The sequence below is a fragment of the Papio anubis genome, chromosome 18 (assembly GCF_008728515.1).
Source record: "Papio anubis isolate 15944 chromosome 18, Panubis1.0, whole genome shotgun sequence".
Lineage (NCBI taxonomy): Eukaryota > Metazoa > Chordata > Mammalia > Primates > Cercopithecidae > Papio > Papio anubis.
The window spans coordinates 68,441,159-68,467,585 of record NC_044993.1 but is presented as its reverse complement, the minus strand read 5'-3'; the positions used below and the strand labels follow the sequence as shown (position 1 = coordinate 68,467,585).

At 48.3% G+C, this 26,427-nt stretch overlaps 1 protein-coding gene across 1 annotated transcript in view; it reads left to right on the top strand.

The window, feature by feature from the left end:
- RBFOX1 (RNA binding fox-1 homolog 1) overlaps positions 1–26,427 on the top strand; it is a 2,483,424-nt gene that overhangs the window by 257,752 nt on the left and 2,199,245 nt on the right.

The window sequence follows — 26,427 nt, the reverse complement described above, 5'->3', positions numbered from 1 at the left end:
CAGTCAACCAAACATATTCATGTCACAGAGTTCTAACCCCATGGAGTGCCTTTAAGTCTGTAGCCCTGGGTAGGGAAGTGTTAAAAACATTTTACAAAGCGTGTCTGTGGAGTTGGGGTTGGAGGTGATGCAAATATTCTCATCCTCAGAGTCCAGAGTCCTTGATGGCTTGGGTTTCCACAATGGGATAGAACTACTTTTTCTTCTGGAGTTCTAGAAGCACCAGTAGCAAGGATGGCAGACGTGTGGCACACACCCTCACTTCACACTCTTCGTGTTCTTGGTAGACATCATTAGTTGATCAAGACACACTTGGTCTCGGCCTGTCTGACTGCTGCTCTTTCCTACACTTGCCCCCAGAGGAAGTATTGCTTGACTAATCCCATTAGGCACTTTTTCTCCATCTGTAAGATAGAAACTGGAGTTGCTTTGGAATTCTAAAGCGCCTTCCGGATCTAATTGTGTCTTATTTCCACACCCTTCTGATTTTACTTTGTAGACTGATAGCTTCCTGTCTATCCCAGCCACTGTGGCTGTCAGACTCCGCATTTTGAAGTGTGAAATACGGTGAACTTGCTACCTCTGGATACGCCAATTTGTCTTGTCTAATGCTGTCGACAGGATTGCAGCTGAAATTCGCCTTCTGATCTGCTGATAAAGCAAAGCCCTGTTGGGTGAATACAAATATGGATGAGTGTATTAGTTATCTATTGCTGTGTAACAAATTACCCCCAAACTTAGTGGTTTAAAACAACAGACATTTATTATCTCATAGTTTCTGTGGGTCGGGATTTGTGCAGTGTCTTTATGGGGTGCCCTGCCTCAAGAATCTCTCACAGACTGTAGTCACGATGCCTGCCAGGGCCGGGCATGGTGGCTCGTGCTTGTGATCCCAGCACTTTTGGAGGTGGAGGCAGGAGGATTGCTTGAGCCCAGGAGCTCGAGACTAGCCTGGGCAACATATTAAGACCCCATCTTGCCAAAATTAAAAACAAGCAGCTGGCCCTGGTGGTGTGCACCTGCAGTCCCAGCTACTCAGGAAGCTGAGGTTGGAGGATTGCTTGCACCGAAGAGGTTGAGGCTGCAGTGGGCTATGATCATGCCACTGCACTTCAGCCTGGGAAACAGAGCAAGATCCTATCTCAAAAATGAAAACAAAAACAAAGATGCCAGCCAGAACTTCAGTTAATTCAAAGCCTGACTGGGATGATGTGCTTCTAAATTCACCCATGAATCTGGCTGGACAGAACCCTTCGGGTCTTTCCGGCTGTCATTTGGAGATACTAGTTTCTTGACACACAAACCCCTCCAGTGGGCAGCTCACATGTTGGCAACTGGCTTCTCTCAGTGAGAGCAAATGAGTGAGAGAGGGCACCCAAGTCAGAAGTCACAGGATTTTAAAAAATAACCTGATCTTGGAAGCGACACCCCCTTCCCTCTGCTTTATTCCTTTCATTAGAAACAATTAAGGCTGGGCACAGTGGCTCATACCTGTAATCAAGCCCTTTGGGAGGCTGAGGCAGGAAGATTGCTTGAGGCCAGAGGTTCAAGACCAGCCTGGGCAACATAGCGAGACCTTGTTTGTACAAAAACTTTAAAAAATGGTCGGGCACGGTGGCTCACACCTGTAATCCCAGCACTTTGGAAGGCTGAGGCGGGCAGGTCATGAGGTCAGGAGATCAAGACCATCCTAGCCAACATGGTGAAACCCCATCTACTAACAATACAAAAAAAAAATCAGCCAGGCGTGGTGGCGGGCACCTGTAGTCCCAGCTACTTGGGAGGCTGAGGCAGGTGAATCGCTTGAACCAGGGAGCCGGAGGTTGCAGTGAGCTGAGATCGTGCCACTGCACTCTAGCCTGGGTGACAGAGTGAGACTCTGTCCAAAAAAAAAAAAATTTAGCAGGGCATTGCGGTACACACCTGTAGTCCCAGCTACCTAGGAGACTGAAGCAAGAGGATTGCTTGAGCCTAGGAGTTTGAAGCTGCAGTGAGCTATGAATTTGCCACTGCATTGCAACCTAGGTGACAGAGAGCCTGTCTCAAAAAAGCCAGTAAGTTCAGATATTACTCAAGGGAAGAGGACTCTACAAGTGCATGCATACCAACAGGTGAGATCACTGGGTACCATTTTAGATGTTACCTGCCACAATTAGATACATGATGATGTGCTTAGTAACAGTGACAATGGCTAACACATATGAAGCCTATACTAAATGCCAACTACCACAATTAGGGACTTAAATGGATTTTAATGTTTATTCCTCATTATACCTCAAGGAGCATTCACCTCTGTCCTAATTTCACAGGTAAAAGAAACTGAGGCTCAGCAAGGTTAATAACTTGCCCAGGCAGCCTGAGTCTAAAGCCCAGATTTTTTAACTATGAGATTCTATTACCCCTGGTCTATTTTAGGGCATTTCCTTAAACATCGTCCAGAACTTCAAAAGTGCTTGTGAGTGTGCACCCTGTCTGGGAGCACAAGAACGACCATGGGTTTGGGACTGAGATAGACTCTGTCATCAGGTCACTTCTCTGTTAATAAACACTGTGATCTTCAGGATGTTATTATCCTGTTGAACCTCATTTTCTCCATCTGCAAAATGGTGATGATAATCATTCCCACATCATAAGATTGTTGTGAGAATTAAGAGGCAGGCTCTGCAAAGCAGCCAGCTCGTAGTCGGAATTCAGTATGAGCTCGCCTCCTCTCTCCCTGCTTCCCAATAATTTATTCTAATTTTGACAATTCTTTTCTCTCCCCTGAAGCACATCTCTGAGAACTGCTTTATTCCAGTCATTCCTTAAAGTAATAACACTTAAAACCCTATAAAAATGCTCCTCAATTCAAACTGTCTCCCCTAGGAAGTCCCGGTGATGGAGACTTGACTGCAGTATTGTCAAAGTGATAGATGACTTTAGGGTTCCATCAGGGGTCATCTCATGTCCTGAAACTACCCGTGAAGAAGAGAACGTTTGGCGGGACGGACAAAGGGGCTCCATGTAGCTTCCTGTTCTCCATCTGATGTCCAACTTGGATGTCTTGCCTTCTGAGCAAGAGAAGAGGAGCCGAGGGGACCAATGAGGACTTGCTTTCCCAGCAGACATCAGTATTCAACTCCGTCATTGTACAGAGTGATCTGTTTTGAGTGTGGACCCCTTGGCATGGGCAGATGGGGAAGCTGGATGGAAGAAGGTCTGTGTAGTGACAACATATGTTTGGAATCTCCACCTGACAGGTCTTCTGGATTTGGGGCAAATGATACTCTGCACAGGGACATGCCAGCACATCTTTCTTCCCCCGTTAGCTTGAGTTGTCCATCAGGTCTCACTCTTGTGCTCTCTCTATGTGGGAATGCAAGTCTACTTGAATCACTCCTGGGAGATGGAGAAGACACTCATCAAGACTCAGTGACCTTCCCATTTCTAAGCATGGAGCAATCACTGATAAAAATCAGTGTTTTTTTTTTTAATTAATTTTAACTTAAATTTTTTCTTTAATAGCTTGCTGGAGATTTAAGAATGAAACCTGAGACTCCTTTGCTTAACCTGTAAGACCCAGCAACGTCAGAAGCCCTTTTACCTCAATAGCCTCTCTCAGACCTCATTCCCTTCATCCTCAATGCTCACCTCAGTGGAGACTCCAGTCCCCTCCAGTACCCCCAGGCCTTTGCACAAACTGTTCTTCCCAGAATTTTTTTGCTTAACTTCTCCCTGTTCCATCACTGCGAGAATTCATTTTCCTCTTTCAGGGATCAGTGTAGGTGTCACTTCCTCAGGGAAGCCCTCCTGGAGTTCTCCAGACAATGTCCACCCCCTGTTCTATGCCATCCAAGCTCCCTGTGTTTGTTCTTCCTGTGGTCTATTATAGCTGTCACTACATAATTATCTGCCAAGTGTCCAGCTGCCCCACTGGACTGAAGCATTCCTGAGGGCAGGGAGAAGAACCATCTTGTTGTCTATTGTTTATTGAGTTCCTATCACAGGGTCTGTGATGGAGCAGATGCCTGATTCTTTTACAATGAGTTGGGGAATGATGAGAAAACAGGAGAGAGGAAGAGGGAACCAAAGATGATGTGAGAGTTTCAGATCTTGCAGGAGCTGGTAGCACGAGTTGGCTCTGGGCCACCCTAGATTATTGAGTGGACCCTGAGGGTGAGGACTTGGGTTCTTTTGTCTGTTGCAGAAAACTCAAGTCTGGAAAGGTTGGCTGGTCTTGGTCTCTGTTCTTGAGGGTGCAGAGGCAGTGTTCTGAGGAAATAGGGGTATTGAGACCTGTATTTCTGTTCCTAGGATGCTTTAATGTACTTGCGACCATAGCAAATGAAAGCTAAAAAGCAAGGCACAACTAATGGTTATGTCTTCCAAGATGGTGGAGCTCATGTCTACCTTCTAGGCATGGGAAGCTTTGTCACACCCCTGCTTGTCCTCAGTATGCTATGCCCTTGGTGTGCATTATCTCCCTGAAATGAAATAACGATGATGATAGTAGTGGGAGGGATGATGATGAAGTTGGTGGTCATGGGCATGAGGATGGTGATGATGATGGTGATGATGGTGGTGGTGGTAGTGGTAGTGGTGGTGATGGTGCTGATAATGGAGATTTATGGTGATGATGATGATAATGATGGTGGTGGTGGTGGGGAGAAGATGATTATGGTGAAGACGATGATGTAATCATGATGGAAGATAATAGTGGTGATGATGATGATGGTTGTGCTGGTGGCGATGATGATGGTGTGGTGGGTGTGATGGTGATGATAATGGAGGATTATGGTGATGATGGTGATGGGGGTGGTGGTGGTGATGATAATGGAAGGTAATGGTGATGATGATGGGTAATGATGTTGAAGATGATGGAGATGACTGTGGTGATGGCAGATGATGGTGATGATGATGATGGAAGATGATGGTGTGATGGGGTGTAATGGAGATGATAATGGAGGATTATGGAGATGAAAGACGATGGTAATGGCAGGTGATGGTGATAATGATGATTATGGAAGATTGTCATGGAATATAACGGTGATGATGATGATTGAAGAGGATGGTGTGGTGGGTGTGATGGTGATGATAATGGAGGATTATGGTGATGATGGTGATGATGATGATTATGGGAGACAGTGGTGATAGAAGATAACAGTGATGGTGATGATGGAAGATGATGCTGTGGAGTGTGATGGTGATGATAATGGAGGATTACGGTGATGATGATGATGATGGAAGATGATGGTGTGGTGGGGTGTGATGGTAATGATAATGGAGGATTATGGTGATGAAAGACGGTGGTGTTAATGATGATTATGGATGACGGTGATGGAATGTAATAGTGATGATGATGATTGAAGATGATGGTGTGGCGGGGTAGGATGGTGATGATAATGGAGGATTATGGTGATGATGGTGATGATGATGGAAGATGATGGTGATACAATATCTGAAACTTGAGTGCTGACTTACATGTCAGTATTCTGGTAAGCAGTTTAAATACATCTCATTTAGTCTGTGCAAGTGTTCTGGTAAATTCCCTTTCTGGCAGTTTCTGCATTTTCATACATAAGGACGCCAAGGCACAGAGAAATGACCTAACTTGCCCACAGTCACACTGTAAGTCAGCAGCAGTGCCAGATGCTGCCTGTCCAGCTTTGCCTGACACTAAGGCTCTGTGGGCAGTGGAGGGACGGTTGGGGAATTTCTGCATGATAGGAATTCCTAGGCACAGTTGCTTTGTACAAGTTTCTTTCCTGTTCTCCTCTCATGCTTCCCTTGGCTGTGGCTAACCCTGTGCTTACACACGAAGGGCAGACAACATGAGTGCATTGAGAATTATTAGCTTCCTTGGAAGGAGGACAAAGGGCAAAGAATTAGGCACAAATATCCTTAATGTCCAGGGCTCACCTCGAAGGGCTGGGCTCTGAGACACTGGTTTAAGTTCTAATCCAGCCAGGTAGGTTAAAAGAACAGTTCTGAAACTGGATGGACTTCAATTCGAGTTCATCTGTTAGCCCTTCCTGGCTGTCTGACCTTGGGCAAGATGATGTCATTGTCTTTCCTTCTTTGAACTCAGTTTCTTTGTCTGTAAAATGGGGACAATGGTGTCTATTCCCAGTGCTGTCTTGCCATGGGGTGAGCCCTTACATATTAGCTGGTGGTATTATTATTGCTATAATTATTATGCAGGATCTCAGAGCCACCCAGAGGAAGGGGTGTGCCCGGTGCTTGACATGATGACCTCTCTCGGCCCTGCCAACAGTCCTAAAGATGGATGATTTTGCTGAGGAATAGCTGTCTCTCCAAGAGGGCAGATAGCTTCCTCAGGTCACACAGCTCACGTGGTGACAGGGGTGGGATGTGCAACTCCGTCTGAACTCCCAAGCTGTCTTTTCCACTCCACCAGACCTGGGCATTCCAGGTAGCTGGCAACCTTCTTGGCACCTTAAGTGCTGAATCCAAGGATGTCTCACAGCCCAGAGCATCTGGAAGGAGGTCAGACCCAGGCCCAGCTTGTTATTTCCACCGCTGTCTGTCTTGGTGCTGCCTGCAGGCTGACCTCAGCCACTGTCAGAGGCCTGTGAGCCACAGCCGCTGACCTGGTCTGAACCTATCCTCAGCTTCTACTGTGGCAGAGCTTGATGGATCTAAGGCAATGGAGAAAGGGTGACTTTTATTTTTCCCTTTCTGTGGCCACGCAGTGCTGGTGGGAGGAGTAGGGGCCACCTATCTTGGGCTCATCTCGTTCATTTTGGGAAGGGCTACAGCTACCAGTTACATCCCAAGGCAGACACTGGTAAGTGACATACATGCTTCATTTCATTAAGTCCTCATTGCAACCCCACGAGGTGGGTGGTATCACCTGTCCCCTCACAGAGCAGGAAATGGAGGTTAGGAGCTTTGCTCAGGGTCACCTGAAACCAGGACTTGAACCCAGGCTGCTCCTATTCATAGGTGCAGTGTGACCTTCTCTAGGTTCTTGGCCTTGGGGAGGCAGAGAGACGGGTCCTGGGAACCCGGCATTGCTATCCGGAGCCCTTTCAGGAAGAATCGCCTTGGGATAGCTGAGAACTTTTGAGAATGGAATCCCCCGCCCGCCATGGTGCTGGCCAAGGGCGGGGTGAGTGGGGAATGAGTGTGGCCCAGCCCTGCCTTGGCTCCTCCGGACACTCCTGTGAGCTCCGAGCATCACCTGCTCTGCAGACCGCCCAGAAACTTCAAGGAGGCCTGGCCAACCGGATTCCCATGGACCAGAGCAGCCGTGTGGGAGAGCAGAGATCATGAAGCTGCCGCGCCCCCTGCAGGCCGTGGGCTGGAAGTGCATCCGCCCCTGCACTGCGAGTTCTTGTTGTTAATAACTTTTTTTCTTTCACATTGAGTACAATCATTCTTCTCTTAACGACGAGGATACGTTAATGGGAAGTGCGTCATTGGGTGATTTCATTGTGTAAACCTCCTGGAGCGTACTTACACAAACCTAGATAATGTATATACATTTATTTATATATATTTTTTCCGTATAGAAAACCAAATGTCCTAACGCTGTTACTGAATCTCAGTCATCTCCCCGATTTGATCTGCAATGCCAGTATCAAATTCCATATATCAGGTTTCTGTACGTGCTGCATTATAATCTTACGGGACCACCGTCATATATGCAGTCTGTCATCGGCTGAAACATCGTTACATGGCGTGTGACTATATAATAAACATACAAAAAAGCAATCAACCACAAGAGTACAGCTGGATGAATTGTCACAGTGTGAGCACATCTAGGATGCCAGCACCCACATGAAGAACTGGAATATTACCAGCCGCCCCGAACCACCCACCTCATGACTTGGCACCCACCCTCCCAAGCACCACCCGGCTTTTATGGCCAAAGGTTAATTTTGGCTGTTTGGAACTTCCTGTCAGTGGAATCGCACAGTAGTGTGTATTCTTTTCTATCTGGCTTCCTTTGACGACAAGACATGCATGTATATGTTCACCAAGTGTTATGTACTAGAATTTTATAGCAGCACTGCTTGTAATAGCCCCAAATGTCCACCAACAGGAGAATGGGTAAATATATTGTAGAATATTTATACGACGGGATTCTTACAGCAATCAAAATAGATTCACAACTGCTGTGCACAGTAACGCTGATGAATCCTCAGTGATTTTTACGTACTGTTCATGTGCCTTTCAAATGTGCACCAGGAGCTGGCCCAGCAGCCATGAGCTAGACTTTGCGTTGGATACCCCAGAATGTTCTTCGACTGCTTCTGTGGGCCAAGCCAGTGCTGGAGCCTGGCCCCTAAAGACAGCTCTTGCGTTAGAAACATCTTTTAACTCAGTTGTTCTCAAGCCTAGCTGCGCATTAGAATCACCCAGGGAGCTTTAAACAACAAAACAGCAGCAGCATGTAACAACAGACAAACATACAACAATGTCCAGGTCTCACATCCTCAGAAAACCTGATGTAAGTTGGTCTGCGGTGGGGCCCAGACACTGGTATTTTTAAAGTCTCTGCAGTGAGTCTAATGTGTGGCCAGGGTTGAGAATTGCAGAGTGTAGGCCCCAGACCAGCAGTATCAGCATTGCCCGGGAGCTTGTTGGAACTGCACACTCTCGGGCTCTGTCTGAGACCTACTGAGTCGGAAACACCAGGGCTGGGGCCTGGGAATCTGTGGGTCAGCAAGCCCTCCAGACCATGCCAGTGCATGCTCAAAGTGTAAGAACCCTGAACTACCTACTCCTCTCTCTGCAGATACAGAGGCTGTTCAGTAAGTATTTGCTGATGAGAGGAAAACCACAGGTCACAGGTACCTGTTTTTCCCAATTCTAGTGGAAAACTTTCAGGCCTATTTATTTAATACATATTCACTTAGTACTTCCCACACACCAGGTCCCGTGCTCCATGGTACCCAGCTTAGGTGAGCTCTCAGGGAGTTTGCAGTTTAATGAGGGGAGAGAGTCTGAGATGCGAAGACACAATCACAAACTGTGATGAGTGCAGTAAAAGCAGAGTACAGGATGTGTTTATCCCTGGAGGATGTAGTCTGTGAGCTAAGACCTAAAGACGAAGAGGGTTTAATGGAGAGAAAGTGGGACAGAACATTTTAAGCAGAGGCAGTACGGTGTGTACAAAGGTCCTGTGGCCAGAAGGACTTATCTATGCTGCATTGGTTTAGTGAGTGAGTTGTTCGGGTGAAATGACATCTACCACAGTGCTTGTCTTCAGCTTTCCAAAGCAGGGGCTCCGACTCAGACCCAAGATCCATCAATGCCCCCGGAGTAGTTCATCGTTGCCAAATTCCATGCATGTGTGAGATAAAGTCATGAACATCTCACTCTTATTTAGTGTTCTAAACCATTAAACCATCAACAGTGCGGGGACTTGGCGCTTTTCTTCTTACCTTCTAGCAATTATCTCTGTGTGAGAGGAAATCTGATTTTGATGTTCTTCCTAGTTGCTGTGGCATCCTGTTCACTTCTTTTGACCCTAGAGCCTATATCAAGGTTTGGCAAACTATCGCCCATGGGCCAAATCTGGTCCACTGCCTGTCTTCCTAAATGAAGCTTTATCTAAATGCAGCTATGTCCATTCACTTACATATTGTCTGTGACTTCTTTCACATTATGGTAGCAGAGCTAAGAAGATGTGGCAGAGACTGTATAGCCCTTTACAGAAAAAGTATGTTGATACCTTGCTTAGATGGTTCTTGAAATTCAGATCCCCAAGACATGGCTTTCATTTTTGCCCTGATATTTTTTATTTACTCATTTTAATTTTTATTATTGTTTATTATTTTTTGTAGAGATGGGATCTCACTATGTTGCTCAGGCTGGTTTTGAACTCCTGGCCTCAAGCACCCCTCCCACCTTGGCCTCCCAAAGTCCTATGAGGCATCATGCTTGTCTGTTGCCCTGATCTTAATCTTTAAGACAAACCCTCCCCACCCTCTGTGTGTTTCCTCCTCCTGTGAAAAAGGCCTACCTGAGATCTAAGGTGTAATGAGTTCGAAATAGAAAGAACTAACTTCCACCTTGAAGCACAAAGTACCCTGCCTCCATCAGCCTCGCAAAACTTTGCAAAGTCCCTGCCCTCACTGGTTTACCCTGGTGCTGATTGATGGGACAGAATATTTTCCATACACACCTATCATGGGCAAATGTAATAAGAGCTGAGAGTGAATGACAGTACTGATCTGGTGAGATTGATGGAATAGCCTGGGATTCTCCCCAGTGAGGCCAAGCCGAGTGTTGACGCAGCAATATGCTTGCTTGCTCTGCTCATTAAAGTTTAATGTTTGAAAACTTCGTCTTCGCTTCCCATCAGAGACCTCGAACGTACAAGGTAACCACACTGGAGACTGATTAAATCTTTCCTTTTTGTACCGGCGTTGGAGGGAAGGTGTTTCTGCAACGGTAGCCAAAATATGAAATTAATCACCCTGTCTCATTTGTAGCTGTCTCAAAGCAGGCATTGAAAGAGGAAAGGAAAAAACAAAACAAAAAGGATAGGAAATAGATTTCAGAAGGGCAGAGATAAACAGCCTTGTTGTGGAGCTTTGTGAAGATTCATGAGGTGATTTACTTAATGGAGCAGGAGGTGGGGTCCCACTTCAATGACGGGGTGTTCCTTTCTGCTTTGTCCTTATGAATCCTTATGAATGTCAGCTCCAGAAGGAAACTGAGTCTGAATTCTTAATATGCTTTCTTCCCAGACAGTTCTATGATGTCTCATTGGCGGACACTATCCTCATCCAGAAACCTTGTTCCCAAAGTCTAGACGTTTGGATTCCAGTCTTGCCTCTAGAATCTGCAGCATATGTGACCTTGAGCCAGACACTAGACTTGTGTGTCAAAGGAGAGTTGTCAGACTCTGACCTGCATGTGTCAGGGAAAGAATGAGAACACTAAATAAGGGTGAGATGCATCATGGCTTTCTTTTGCACATGCCCAGAATTTGGCAATGATGAATTACTCTGGGGGCACTGATGGACCTTGGGTCTGTGTCTGAGCCCCTGCTTTGAAAAGCTGAAGGCAGGCACTGTGGTCCAAGGATGAGGGAGGTCTTGGAGCAAAGGGGAGGTCTTGGCTGTTCACTGCCCTTTCCCACAAGGTCTCCTGGAGGCAGGTGTTCCTGGAGCCTGTGGGCTGATGGCAGAGGAGGCATATATGCTTGGCAGTTTGTGGGCAGGTTTGCATGGCACTGTGGGGTTACTGAAGACTCGAAACAGGGATTAGGGTGAAAACCAACCAGATGGTGGTCCATTTGGAATCAGATGCTTAATAGCTTTCGCTCCCTGGGCATCTGGGGTGGATCAACTGAGGGACCCTCAGAGATGAAAATCATCAAGATGATTGAAAGGCCCAATAGCAAATATGATCCTCAGTGGACCCCTGTTCACTGCTTCCTTTTATGTTCCAAACCTTCTAGAGTATCTTTTGGCATCTGTAACTGAGATAGGAATCATACAGGGTGGTCACAGGAGAATAGAAAATCCCAGGCATCAGTTTTACATAACTAGTGTATTAGTTCCTTCTTATATTGCTATAAAAGACATACCTCAGACTGGGTAATTTATGGAGAAAAGAGATTTAATTGACTGACAGTTCTGCAGGCTGTGCATGGTTGAGGAGGCCTCAGGAAACTTACGGGCATGGTGGAAGGCGAAGGGGAAGCAGGCACATCTTCACATGACAGAGCAGGAGAGAGAGAGACTGAGGGGGGACGTGCTACACACTTTTACACAGCCAGATCTCGGGAGAACTTGCTCACTGTCATGATAACAGCAAGGGGGATATCCAGCCCCATCATCCGATCACCTCCTACCAGGCCCCACCTCCAACAGTTGGAATCACAGTTCAACATGAGATTTTGGTGAGAACACAGAGCCAAACCGTATCAACTAGCCAACAGGAAACTGTCAAAATAGCTGCATAAGCTAGCAGCTGATAAGACCCCGAAAACTGGAGTGTGGGCCAAGCTGGCTAAGACCACCTGGGCTTAGCATGGTGCTGGATTTGACCTAGGTCTCAGGCACGACCTCATGATATACTCATTAACATCCTAAACCACACACCTATCAGTGCCAGGACAGATCTGGAAACACCCATATCTGCTATTAATATGGGTGGCACCACAATTCTGAGAAATCTTCACCTTTTTTCCAGGCATCTTCATGAATGTTCCATCCCTTGGTTAAAGAAACCCATTAAGGGCTGAGTGTAGTGGCTCACGCCTGTAATCCCAGCACCGTGGGAGGCTGAGGTGGGCAGATCACCTGAGGTCAGGATTTTGAGGCCATCCTGGCCAACATGGTGAAACTCCATCTCTACTAAAAATAGTTGGGCATGGTGGTGGGTGCCTGTAATCTCAATTATTTGGGAGGCTGAGGCAGAAGAATCGCTTGAACCCAGGAGGCGGAGGTTGCAGTGTGCCAACATCGTGCCACCACACTCCAGTTTGGGCGACAGTGTGAGACTCTGTCTCAAAAAAAAAAAAGAAAAAAAAAAAGAAGGAAAGAAACCCATCAAGATGGAAGCCCCTAACCCCGCTGAGCACATCTCTCTTGAGTGCACCTCCACTCCCTTTTCTTGAGTGCATACTATTCCCTTTGCAATAAATATCTGTACTGTCACTATTTTCTGAATTTCTTCTCACGCCGGTGTCAAGAGCCTGGACGTTGGCTGGGGTCAAGGTCCCACTGGCATTTGGGGACCTCCCCTAGCCCTCCTGTACCATAACAAGCCTTTGCCTATTCTCTCCCCATTTTTCCATGCCTGGCTCCTTCTTACCATTCAGCTTCATCTAGATTGTGTCCATCTCAGAGAGGCCTTTTCCATCTGCTGTGGCCTCTCTGGTCACTTCGTCTTTCCTCATCTCTCTGTCACACTCTGTGGTTATCACACTTACTCACTTGTTAGCAGGCATCATTTAGGAGGAAGCATGCCTTTCGTTCTCTCTCAGTCACAGCTGTCGGCCACAGGGCTGGATCATAGCAGGCAAACGCCCAATAAACAAGGGAAAGTGAGCAGGAGATGCGTTTGGGATGGGATGGGGAAATGGTTTCTGTACTGAACTCCCTACATTTCCAGAGAGTCTGGCTTTTATTACATCTTTATTTGCAATCAGCTGCTTCATCCCTGTGTCGAGATCCATTTCTAGTTAGAGATCATTTCCAATTAAAAAGTGCATAAACCACAGTCCAAGCGCTAATACATTTCTGCTCAGTAGAAAGGCTCCAATCATGGATTTTATCATTTGCCACCATTGATTTTCCATGAGTAATAATTACATTTTATATACAACATCTGCACTAAGTGATATTTATATCTGCAATTATCTGGCGTAACTTTTAGTGTTAATTTTTTTTTTTTTTTTCCAGCGAGGGGGATGTTGAGTAAATTGAATTTTTTTTTTTTTTTACTTTCACCATCTTTTTTATCCAGACAATGCTCCTTCTCATATGAAATAATAATTTAGCAATCAGAGCCTGAAATGGTTTTATAAACGAAGTTTGAATTGACATTTCCACCAGCTGGGATGGTAATTTTCAGCTTTCACCGGGGTTGGTGAATTTAGATCCACTCTTGAAATTTACTTTGCTATTATTATCTTTGAAAGCCTTTGGGATTTTTTTTTCTCAGATAACACAAGCACTTCTCTCATCATGCTGGGTATTGCCCCGCTGTGAAGTTCTCGGTGAATCTCTCTACTCTTGAGCTCAGCCTTCAAGGCCTCACACAACAGATGCACCTTTTATGGGTGCAGAAAATGCTTGTTGAGCCTTGACTATATGCTATGCATTCAACAGTGACCCAGAGAGACAAGAAAGAAGCACTTACAGCCAAGAGAAAGTTTACAGGTTCTGGCCAGGTGCGGTGGCTCATGCCTGTAATCCCAGCACTTTGGGAGGCTGAGAGGTGGGTGGATCACCTGAGGTCAGGAGTTCAAGACCAGCCTGGACAACATGGTGAAACCCCATCTCTACTAAAAATACACACAGACACAAATAGCTGGGCATGGTGGCACACACCTGTAATCCCAGCGACTTGGGAGGCTGAGGAAGGAGAATCACTTGAGCCCAGGAGGTGGAGGTTGCAGTGAGCTGAGATTACGCCACTACACTCCAGCCTGGGCAGCAGAGCGAAATTCTGTTTCGAAACAAAAAAAGAGTTTACAGATTCCGATAATTGTCCCCAAGCATAACAAAGTGATGAAATCAAAGGCCTGCAGGGGGGATGCTCTAGGTAGTTTGTGCCTCTGAGGAGGTGGCTTTGGAGTGGATACCTGAAAGTGAGGAACGGCTTTGCCACACAGAGATGGGGGAAAGAACATTTCAGGCAGAAGGAAAAGCCTGTGCTGGAAGGCTGGAAGATGGGGAAAGCTAAGCTGTCATTTTCAAGGAATAGAGAATATTCCAGAGTGGCTGGAGTGAGTGAGCTTGAGGGAGAGGGGGCAGAGGCCAGACCCTGGAGGTCACTGAAGGTCTTATTAAGGGGATTGAATTTTTATTCTCTTTTTTTTTTTTTTTTTTGAGATAGTGTTTTTGCTCTTGCTGCCCAGGCTGGAGTGCAATGGCGGGATCTCGGCCCACTGCAACCTCTGCCTCCCGTGTTCAAGTAGTTCTCCTGCTTCAGCTTCCTGAGTTGCTTGGATTACAAGCACGCAGTACCACACCCGGCTAATTTTTTGTGTTTTTAGTAGAGACAGGGTTTCACCATGTTGGCCAGGCTGGTCTCAAACTCCTGAACTCAAGTTATCTACCTGCCTCAGCCTCCTAAAGTGATGGGATTACAGGCATCTAAGAACAAAGCTTGGGGAAATTCTAATTGGCAGTAGTAGTGATGGTGGGTGTTTGTTCTTGTTCAGTTTCTTTGATTTGTGTTTCTGGAAGATCACACTGCCTGCTGCAAGGAGAATAAAGGGTGGTGGGAGGAGAGGGGTGTGCGTGGCACTGGGGAGATGTTTTAGGAGGCTGTGGCTGTTGTTTAGGCAGGAGGAGATGGTACCTCAGGCCAGGTTGCTGGGAGAGAAGATGGGGAGAAGCAGATGCATTTGAGAGATGGATACTCACTCGTCAATCTGATCTCTTATTTCCCAGCAGACATTCTCTGACAGGCAGTTGCAGTGTATACTGTACATTATCTGCCAATTATGTTTTTGTCTCTGGGCCTTCATGCCCTGCACCCATCACTCCCTTCCCACTTGTTATCATCCATATGTCCCTGGGCTTGGCACCAGAATCTCTCCTCTCTGGGGCCTTTGGCCATCGTGGGTCTGCAGGTCCTTCCTTCTCAGAGGTGCTGAGTCAGGCTCTCATTGGGGGTGTGTGAGTGGCTCCTGGGCAGCTTGGTAAGGTGTGGATTCTGGAACCCCACCCTCTAGGAATTCTGGCTCGTGGGTCTTCAGTAGGGCCTGGGATCTGAATATGCACAAGTCTCCTGGTGCTGCTGATGCTGGCTGGCAAGGCCGGCTCTGGTTTTCCGTTTCTCCCATTTCACTCAGCTTTTGGTTCCTCTTCTGTTCTAGGTCATAAGCTCTGAGGGTAGAGCCTGGCCGTATTTCATGTTTGTAATCTCTCAGTGCTTGGGTCCCAAGCTGTGCGTGGAAGAGACGCTCAAGTATCTGTCTTATTTTGGGTAGAAAGTCCCAGAGGAATGACTGACTTCTGTAGTGTGGCTGGTCAGCCTGTCCTGGCACAGGTGACATTCCCTTGCTGCCCTCTTGGTAGCACTCTCCCCGCCCAGGTCTCAGATTCCTGTCTCCCTCTGCTCGCCAGTCCTGACCCACCTTTCAGGTCCCAGTGTGAACGTCAACTCTCCACCCGTTCTTTCAGCCTCACTTGAGAGATGGGCAAGCAGAGGCTTAGAGAGGCTGCATCACTTGACCAAGGCCCCACCATTATAATATTGTAAGATTTAAGCCCGGGTTTTTCTTTTCCTTTGTTGTTGTTATTGTTGTTGTTGTTTTTGAGACTGAGTCTCGCTCTTTCGCCCAGGCTGGAGTGCAGTGGCGTGATCTAGGCTCACTGCAGTCTCTGCCTCCTGGGTTCAAGCCATTCTCCTGTCTCAGTCTCCTGAGTAGCTGGGATTACAGATGCCTGCCACCATGCCCGGCTAATGTTTGTATTTTCAGTAGAAAGGGGGTTTCACCGTGTTGGCCAGGCTGGTCTTGAACTCCTGACATCAGGTGATCCACCTGCCTCGGCCTCCCAAAGTGCGGGGATTACAGGCGTGAGCCACCGCGCCCAGCCAAGCCCAAGTTTTCCTGACTTCAAAATCCACACTCCTGATGGTCACTCAACATTTGATTCTTTCATTCAGCAGATACTTATTTTGTATCTACTGCGTTTGAGGCATTTCACTGTTTCTCTCTTCCTTCCTCCCATTCTCACATTTGCCTAGACCTGTGATCCATGCAAATCCATAAGGTCTACTCTCTCCTAATTATCAGCCCGCCTGCTTGCTTGTTCTTTTCTTTTTTCTCTTTTCTTTTCTTGTTTCTCTTTTCTCTTCTCTCCTTTCTCCTCCTCTTCTCTCTTCTCTCTTCTCTCCTCCCTCCTCCCTCCTTCCTCCTCCCTCCTCCCTTCTCCCTTCTCCCTTCTCTCTTCTCTTCCCTTCCCTTCTCTTCTCTCTTTGTTTGTTTGTGTTTGCACAGGCTGGAATGCAGTGGCACAATCACGGCTCAGTGCAGCCTCAACCTGCTGAATTCAAGTGATCCTTCCACCTCAGCCACACAAGTAGCTGAGACTACAGGCATGCACTACCATGCCTGGCTAATTCTTTGATTTTTTTGTAGAGATGAGGTCTCCTTATGTTGCCCAGGCTGTCTTGAACTCCTGGACTCATGCAATCCTCCCGCCTCCACCTCCCAAAGCGTTGGGATTACAGGTGTGAGCCATCATGCCTGGCCAAGTATCAGCTTTCAAATGTTTATTTGCAGCTGCTGAACTTCCCCCCAAGCTCTTTCCGTCTCTCCCATCAGCTATGTCAGGACCTAGAGTTCTCTTTCAACCCTGGTCACTCTATCCAGACACACCCTCCTCAGCCGGCAGCCTCAGTGTACGGGTCCCACCCTAGAATGCTCCAGATATGGTCCCATGGGCAAGGTGTCTCATCAGCATTTCCTAGTGCAGCCTCTAATTCCATAAGCTCTTTGCATGGTAACTTCACCACACAGTTGACTCAGCGGCTAACTGCTCTCCCAGCTTTCATCCTGTACTTACGAATTGCCTTTTGGATTATAGTTTTTGCTCTAGTCTACCTCACATAGACCCCAAACCCCAGAGAAATGTCCTGTAAGGACAAGGAATTATGGCTGGGAGAAGTTAAGCCCAGAGATGCCTCTTCATGGCCAGGCATAATAATTTTTGAAGTTTTACAGCAATGACTTTCAACATTCCATGAGCCTTAAAAAAGAAAACATGGCCGAGTGTGGTGGTTCACCCCTGTAATCCTAGTAGTTTGGGAGGCCGAGGGGGGCAGGTCACCTGAGGTCAGGAGTTCGAGACCAGCCTGGCCAACATGATGAAACTCCGTCTCTACTAAAATACAAAAAAATTAGCTGGGCGTGGTGGTGGGTCCCTGTAATCCCAGCTACTAGGGAGGTTGAGGCAGGAGCATCAATTGAACTCGAGGGGCAGAGGTTGCAGTGAGCTGAGATTGCACTACATTCCAGCTTGGGCGACAGAATGAGCTCCATCTCAAAAAAAAAAAAAAAAAAAAAAAAAAAGAAAAAGAAAATATAATTACCAATTATCCATTCCCCAGCCAAGCAGGCTCCCACATTTCTAAATGAATGAATAGCAGACAAACTATGCAGACACCCTGTCCATCTAGTGGAAGGGTTGGTGAGGGGTGGTGGGGAGCAGGCTGAATCCTGAGGAAAGAGGGATTGTCTCTGGAGGCAGATGGGCTGGATTCAAATCCCAGGCTGGCTTTGGCTAAATTACTTTAACCTCTCAGAGTCTTGTTTTTCTCCTCTGTTAAATGAAAGCAATGATAGCATCTTCCTTCTAAGTTGCTCCAATATTAAATGAGTGGATGCCGTCAAATCTCTAGACACAGTTCATGGGGTGTGGGTAGTGCCCAGTGAATGTTAATATCATGATTACTATTATTATTTTAGAGACAGGATCTTGCTCTGTCACCCAGGCTAGAGTGTAGTGGCGGGGTCACAGCTTCCTGCACCCTCCAACTCCTGGGCTCAAGTGATCCTCCTGCTTCACCTTCACAGTACATGCTGGGACTATAGGCATTTGTTATTATGCCCAGCTAATTTTAAATTTTTTTTTTTGTAGAGATGGGGTCTTGCTATGTTGCCCGGGCTGGTCTCGAACTCCTGGCCTCAAGTGATCCTCCTACCTTGGCCTCCCAAAGTGCTGGGATTACAGGCATGAGCCACTGTGCCCAGCTCACTATCATTATGATGATGTTTATTATTATTATTATTATTTTTTTTTTTTTTTTTTGAGACGGAGTCTGGCTCTGTCACCCAGGCTGGAGTGCAGTGGCCGGATCTCAGCTTACTGCTAGCTCCGCCTCCTGGGTTCACGCCATTCTCCTGCCTCAGCCTCCTGAGTAGCTGGGACTACAGGCGCCCGCCGCCTCGCCTGGCTAGTTTTTTGTATTTTTTTTAGTAGAGATGGGGTTTCACCGTGTTAGCCAGGATGGTCTCGATCTCCTGGCCTTGTGATCCGCCCGTCTCGGCCTCCCAAAGTGCTGGGATTACAGGCTTGAGCCACCGCGCCCGGCCATGATGTTTATTATTGTTACTATTACTGAGGAGACAGACAGGTAAGTAGCTACAATTTAGAGTGACCAGCGTGGCCAGCAGAGTGGTTGTAGGGTTAGCTAAACTAGGGAAAGGAATCAAGAGAGGCTTCCTAGAGTAGGGGGTGAATGACATGGCGTGGAGGCAGCAGCTGTGGGCAGAGGGGTTAGAATATCCTCAGTGAATCTTTAGGAAGAGCGACAGGGATGCCTTTCACCCCATGAAATGGAGAGCTCGTCTTCATGTCCCTGTGTGACTTCTGTGCTGGTGTGTTCCAGTGGATGGGGACGCTCTAGGGGTAGGATGTGGAGAAGGCTCCTGACCGTTCTTCCTCAGCCTGCCTGACAGTCAGAGGGTGGACATGGAGGTCAGACCTCAGGCTCCGGCCGTTAGTGTCCCTGTTCTCCTGTACTCCTGGAAGCTACCTGCTCTGCTTCTCTGAGTCTGGCTGGAGACCTGCCTTTTGTTGCTGTTACTGTAGGTGGCAGCAGAAGCCTGACAAAGTCCATCTTTGCAGGGCAGCGAGAGGGGAGAAAATGCAGTCAGGCCCCAGGCGCCTCCAGCCTCTGTTATCTCTGCAGTGGTTAGGATGGGAGTCGAAGGGGTTAGAACAGGCAGCAACCATATTAACCGGATCCTCTATTGAGTTATAGTCTCTCTGCAGATGTCTGTGGAGACTGCAGTGCACCAGAGCCTGCCCCCGAGGGCTGGATCTTTATCAGACCGTCTCCTGTTGGTTCCAGACTCTTCCCTGCCTCAGGAGACCCTGAGAAATAGCCAGGGCTGGGAGACCAGGGCACAGGAGCAATTCTGATTGAGACCTTGAGCAATACAGTCCCGGGAAAGATGGACTCCCCCTACAGAGGAAGTTCTGATCTTGCTACAACGATTGCTTGGATCACTCTATTTAGACGTGTGTCCAATGCACATCTCTCCTACAATATTTCCCCTTTCTTCCCTGGTGCTTTTCAGATGCCCATGCAAGTGTGGAAGCTGCACTTCAACTGGGGCAATAGGGCACAGGAGAGAAGGGTGCAGGCTCTGGAACCACACCCCCAGGGTGGAGCCCCAGTTCTGCCATTGACTGCTGTGTGACTTCCGGCAAGAGAATTAACCTCTCTGTGCCACAGTGTCCTCCTCTGTGAAGTACCCCATGCATCTTTGCACTTATTTTTGTTCCTATAGGAAGATCCAAGAGGACTTCTGGTTTTGTGGACAGAGTTGTACCTGTGGGAAGTCATTTCACCACTGTCTGTCACTCCTGAGTCTCCCCTACCCCTCTTTCTTTTGGAACAGATTTACGGAGATATAACTCATACACCATATAATTCATCCATTTCAAGTGTACAAGACAATGGTTATTTTGTTTGTTTGTTTTTTGTTTTTTGAAACGGAGTCTTTTTCTATTATCCAGGCTGGAGTGCAGTGGTGCGATCGTGGCTCCCTGTAGCCTCCACCTCCCCGGTTCAAGCGATTCTTGTACCTCAGCCTCCTAAGTATCTGGGACTATAGGTGCGGGCCACCACACCAGGCTACTTTTTGTACTTTTAGTAGAGATGAGGTTTCCCCGTGTTGGCCAGGTTGGTCTCGAACTCCTGACCTCGAGTGATCCATCTTCCTCGGCCTCCCAAAGTGCTCGTATTCCAGGCATGAGCCACCACGCACGGCCAAGACAATGGTTTTAAGTATATTCAGAGTTGTGCAACCATCACCACCGTCACTTTTAGAACATTTTCATCACCTCCCCAAAGAAAATCCCTATTCTTAAGCTGTCAAACCCCTATTCTCTGGTCCTCCCAGCCCCTGACAAATACTTACTTTCTATCTCTACAGATTTGCCTGTTCTGGACATTTCTTGTAAATAGCCTCCTTTCTTCTTTGCTGAGGCTCAGCCATGCCCCTCTTCCCCTCATGGTGAGGAGACCTGGCTTACCCTTTGTCTCTGGGGGACTGGTTTGGGGCCCCTCCAGCCCCTTCCTGGCGTCTGGGGCAGTGTCTCCAGAGGGCGATGGCTGGGAGCGGGGGGAACTTGCCAACCAGCCTCATTGCTCACAGCACAAGCAGCCTGGCTCAGGATTACTCATTTCAAACTCGATTTGAGGCTCTGCCAAGAGCAGCAGCACCCCTGGAGCATGTAACCTGATTATTCCTACCCCCTCCCTGGTCCCTCAGAGCCCAGAGCACAGAGCAGGCAGCCTCCCAGGACTCGACAGCTGCCAACTTTGAGGCAGGGCCTGCCAGGAGCCTGCTGGGCCTCGGACTTGGCTCTGAAATGCTCGCCCAGCCTGGCCCAGGCTCCTGGATAACAAGGAAGCCTAGGGCTTTTGTCTTCAGGCCATTGAGAGGCAGTTTCCTGCAGCAGGGCCAATGGCATTGACCTTTCTGACCAAGAGCTGAGCCAGTCACTGTCCACACACGCACCATCATAAAAATACCTCCATTCACAGATAGGCTCTGCTGACGCCCTCCACGTGCCTGGTGGGTTGCCTTGTCTATTATCTATCGTCAAAAGGGAGGGTCTGGTGTGGCTCCCAGCAAGTAAACCAGGCACAAACACACAAGAGCAGATGCACTGTCTACCGTTTGCTGAGCATTTGCTAGACGCCAGACACCATGATAGGCATTAACTTCCATAACCCTCCCTGCAGCTCTGTGGGTAAGGAACCCTCACCAGCCCTACCTTCAGAGGAGGATGTGAGGCTTGGGAGGACCAAGGGACTAACTGGGCATGAGCGGTGAGGTTGGAGCTGGCATGAGTGTTCGCTGACCCCTATGGAGAAGGAAGGAGGCCATTTCAGGAAACTTCCAGACTAGGCAAATCCGTAGAGACAAACAGTGAATCCTAGAGACAGTGAATCAGTGGTTGCCCTAGGGACTAGGGATGATGGGTTTGGGAGGTGAGAGCTGAAGGGTGCAGGTTTCTTTGCGGAGTGATGAACGTGTTCGAAAGCCGGTCGAGGCACCGGTTGCACAGCCCTGTGGATATAGCAAACACCACTGAGACGTGCACTTTCAGTGGAGGAATTGTGCAGTGTATGAGTTATAGCCCAATAAAGCTGTTAGGAAAGCAAGCAATGAGAGCTTGACATTGTAGGCTGCATAAACCTCTTGTATGACCTCTTCCTGCGCCCCTTATCCTCTAGTTAAAACCTGGAATTTCCACCTCTGTGCTTAACCCTGGGGGCATTGGGATAACCCTGAACTACGGGTCGCAGAAACCATTGAACCAAAGCCTGCATTTTCCCTGCTTGGTGCCTGTCATCTTATTCTGCTTCTATTGCTGCTCCTAGAATCCCAGAGTTTGTTCTATCTCATATTTTAGACTCCAGCTACGCATTTTTATAGGGTGGTAGAGAATTGGGGGTGGTTTTAGTATCTGAGCAACATTTGCAGCCTGAGATTCCAGGGGTGCCCTATGTGGGTGGGCAGAGCGTCCCACCGGAAGCCCTGTCTCCTGCAGCCCCTCTTACCCCTCACAGTGGTCTGGTTTTTGGGAGGAGCTTTCCTGCAACTACATCAGGCACTGTCTTCCCTGGGTGAGTGCTGGTGTCTTATCACATACAGAGGATGTCTCTCCTTTCCAGCCTTGAACTGCATGACAACAGATACCATCTTACATTGTCCAGGAAGCGGGAGCGGGAAGAGAGACCCATTCTGCCACACTGGTGAAGTCCATGGCTTTTGGGGAGCTGCTTGGGGATACCCCTTGCAGCTCTCTGGTGCCTTCTTCCTAGACCGTGGTCTGCCTGTGTGTCTGGAGGGGTGAAGCCCCACCCTGCCATGATGTTTCTACCAGCAAACAGAGCACACTCTCACCCTTCCATCCCTGCTCTAAATCTCTCTGCTAGAGACTTATTCTTATCCTCCCCTCCTGCATTGACCCAGATTGTGTGTCTTCCAGTTAGGGAAGGAGGAAAGATGATGCCTGGATTTCAGGGTATCTCTCAGAGTCCTGGACCCTGAAACCTCACCAGAAATAAGGAACCCTTCGCTTGCCTTTGAGCCCACACTGCCTCACACACCTCCTCCTGCTGGTCTGCCAAGCTGGCTTTGAAATCATTAATGTGCGTGTCTTCACAGTGTTCCAGGAACTTTTTGAAGGCAGGAATCCCAATGTCCTCCCACCTCTCCTACCCCAGCACTGAGCACTGTGGCTGCACCAGCAACTTGCTCCAGCCACATCTGGGAGAATAGGATGCTCGGCAGCCTGCAGGCACAGAGACGCAGGTCAGGGATAGCTCCTCAGAGGTTGTCCTCTGTCCTTTCTCTCCCTCTCTGTCCTTCTCTGACTCCATGGACTCTAAACCCCCATCTTTTCTTGGTCTAGTCCCAGCCTTCCAAGTTCAGGTACGTGAACCCAGACCAGAGAAAAACAAACAAATTAGGAATGTCCCCAGTGCAAAATGAATATAAATAAGTACACAAAGGCTTCTGCTCACCCTGCAGCTGCCCACACACTGTTCTGGAGGCGCAGCCAGCCTAGCTCAGCTCCATGGAAGTTAATGATAAATTAAACCTATTAATCACCCCAGGCAGTGGGGCTGGCCTGAGCACAGCGAGGGGGGGCTATACATTGGAGATGACGCCACAGAGAAGGGAGTGAGGTGTGTGTTACAGCTTCCCCGGGGACATCTTGATCTCCAAGACCCCTTCTTTCTTGAAATGTTGAAAGTTGCACCGGTCTGCTCTGTTGGGCACGACCACTGGATACTTCAGCAGCTTCCCACCTTGGGAGTGGGGTCTAAACTCTATTCCAACTATAGATCCTTTTAGCATTTTGATACCTTCCATTTGCATTTCCCCCTCCACCCACTCCAATCTGGAGTCCCCTCTACTACTCTTTCTTCAAGTCTTGACTCAAAAGCCCCCGCTCAGAGACCACCAGATCTGAAAGCCTATTCTGCTGTCCACCTTTTTGTTTTCTTCATAATGGACCCCTGGAGCTTGGCTGCCTGGGTTCACTTCCAGGCTCTGCTGTTGGTTGTGTGCAGGCTCTCTGTGCCTCAGTTTCCCTGCCTGTAAAGTGAGGTTGATCAGTGACTACTTTGTAGGGTTATGGTGAGGATGAAGAAAACAAATTCGGGTGCGTGAATTAGAATGATGCCTGGCGCCGAATAAGCAACACCAACCGCTGCGGCCGCCATGACTGTCATTACTGTTGTTGCTATTGTTATACCATTTGCCATAATTGTAGATGGTGTTCTTTGTCTGTGGCTGTTGATTTTCTGTCACTGCTCCCTAAGCAGAATGGAAGCTCCATGCAAGTAGGGATTGTCTTGGCTTTGTTTCCCCCCAGTTTCTCCGTCAGTGGGTGGCACACGTACGTGTTCAGAAAACATGTGGTGCATGAATGGGGGTTGGCGTGGAATGGGAGAGAGCAGACAGCTTCCCAGCGGGCTGGAATTGGCAGAGAGCCACATGCTCTGTTTTCTGGGTCTGAAGATAGCATCTGTTGTGGGTGGAATTATGTCCCACCCCAAGATATGTTGAAGTCCTAACCCTTCGTGCCTGTGAATGTGGCCTTATTTGGAATTAGGGTCTTTGCGGTATAATCCAGTTAAGATAGGGTCGTACTGGAGTGGGGTGGGTCTTAATCCAATGACTGGTATCCTTATAAAAAGACGAACTTTGGATACAGACGTGTGCAGAGGAAAAAGGTCACGTGAAGACAGAGGCGGAGGTTGGAGAGGTGCAGCCACAAGCCAACGAACCCCAAGGACTGCTGGAACCACCAGAAGCTGGGAAAAGGCAAGGAGGGGCTCTTCCTAGGGACTTCAGAGGGAGTGTGGCCCTGCTAACACCTCCGTCTTAGACTTCTGCCCTCCAGCATGAGAATGCGTGCGTGTTGTTTTAGGCCATCTGCTTTGGGGTGATTTGTTATGGCAGCCCTGGGAAGCTCACATGGCATTGGCCCATGAGCAAGGTGTCCCATCAGGAGTGGGGAAGAAAGTAGAAGGGACACCCCCATGGACAGTCCCCGGCCCCTCTGACATGCTAGTTTTCTATTGCGATGGAACGATAGTATGCAAACTTGGCAGCTTAATACAACATAGTAAAGTTTCATGGTAAACTGCTGGGGGTCTGGGCATGGTTTAGCTGCATCATCTGCTTCCAAGTCTCACAGACTGCAATCCTGGCATTGGCCAGGGCGAGGGTCTTATCTGAGGCTCGTCTGGGTGGATGCAGTCCTTTGCGTCTTTAAGTCTGAGGTCTGCTAAGACTGCTCAGAGGACACCCTCAGCTTCTTGCCAACTACCTTTATCTCCTCACTCCAGTGTGACCACTTGTTTCATCCCAGCCAGCAGCAAGGGTGAGAGAGACAAAGTCTCCTAGCAAGGTAGATGCTGCAACCTTCATGTGGACATGAATAGAACACGTTGCTATGTTCTATTCATTAAAAGCAAAGTACAGGTCCTGCCCACATTGAAGGTCGGGAGGGGGATTGCACAGAGTGATTGCACAGAGTACCACACCCAAGGTGGTGGAGGGGACTGCACAGAGCGATTGCACAGAGTGCCACACCCAACATGGTCAGCTGAGGGGACTGTCACAGCAGTCAGGATTGCACAGAGTCAAGAGCTGATATTACCTCTGGAATGTGGTGGGATTGTATTCCTTATGGTCAAGTGGACCCGGAGGCTGTTCCTGTGGCAACCACCTACCTGGGGGTTCTGCCACATCTCTCCAGCATAGGAACCCTCTACGTTTTTGCCCACTCATCTCAAGCAGTGGATGCGCTTAAACTCCAGGGTCTTATTGTTGTCTGGACTTCCTTCCCTCTCACTTACACCCTTACTCAGTCATGTTGGACACTAGCTGTGTCTCAGGTGCTGAAAATATAACATGGAGTGAAAACTGGGTCTCAGAGGCACAGTGGGAGATGTAGACATGAAATAGCCGCACACTTCCTGACACGCGATTCCCCACTGGGATTTGTCCTTTGATGCCCACGTGCAGGGTGGTGCAAGAGCAGGAAGCGTTGGGATATGACTGAGCCCTGGGGACTGAGGAGAGATGAACTGGCAAAGATAGAAGAGGGGCAAATCCATGCGGGTGAAACCGTAGACGGGGGATGTCCCACAGCTGGCTGGAACCATGGTACTCCCTGCGAATGAAGAGAAGCTGGTGATCTCCCTCCACCACCGCCATCTCCTCCATCCCTTAACTGTAAATTTCCCAAGGACGGAGGCCTCGGCCATTTCTGTTCACAATTGTGTCTCCAGTGCCAAGCACTGTGCCTGGCTTGTAGTTAGCAAAGTGAGCAAAGAGAGAAAGGGGAGTGTGGAATGAGATGAGGTGGTTGGCAGCCCAGAGAGGTTAGCGTTTGTTAAAGTCTTTGTCTTTTATTCGGAGAGCAGTAAGGGGCTCTCAGAAATTCTCCCCATTCTCCAGGGAAGGTGCTTCCAGTATCACCGCACAGACAGCGGATTGGAGCGGCAAGAGCAGATGCCAGGAGAGCTGATGGAGGAGGGAGAGCTTTTGGGGCTTGGACCAGGCATGGACTGTTAAGGGCCAGGTGGGCACATGTACAGGGGAGTGGATGGACTGAGGAAGTACTCTTGGAGGCGAAGTTGACAGGGCTTGGTGATGGGTATATAAGTAAGGGAGTGCAGGGTGTCCCAGATGGTGCCCAGGAACCTTGGCGCAGATGAGTGGAGGATCCCTTG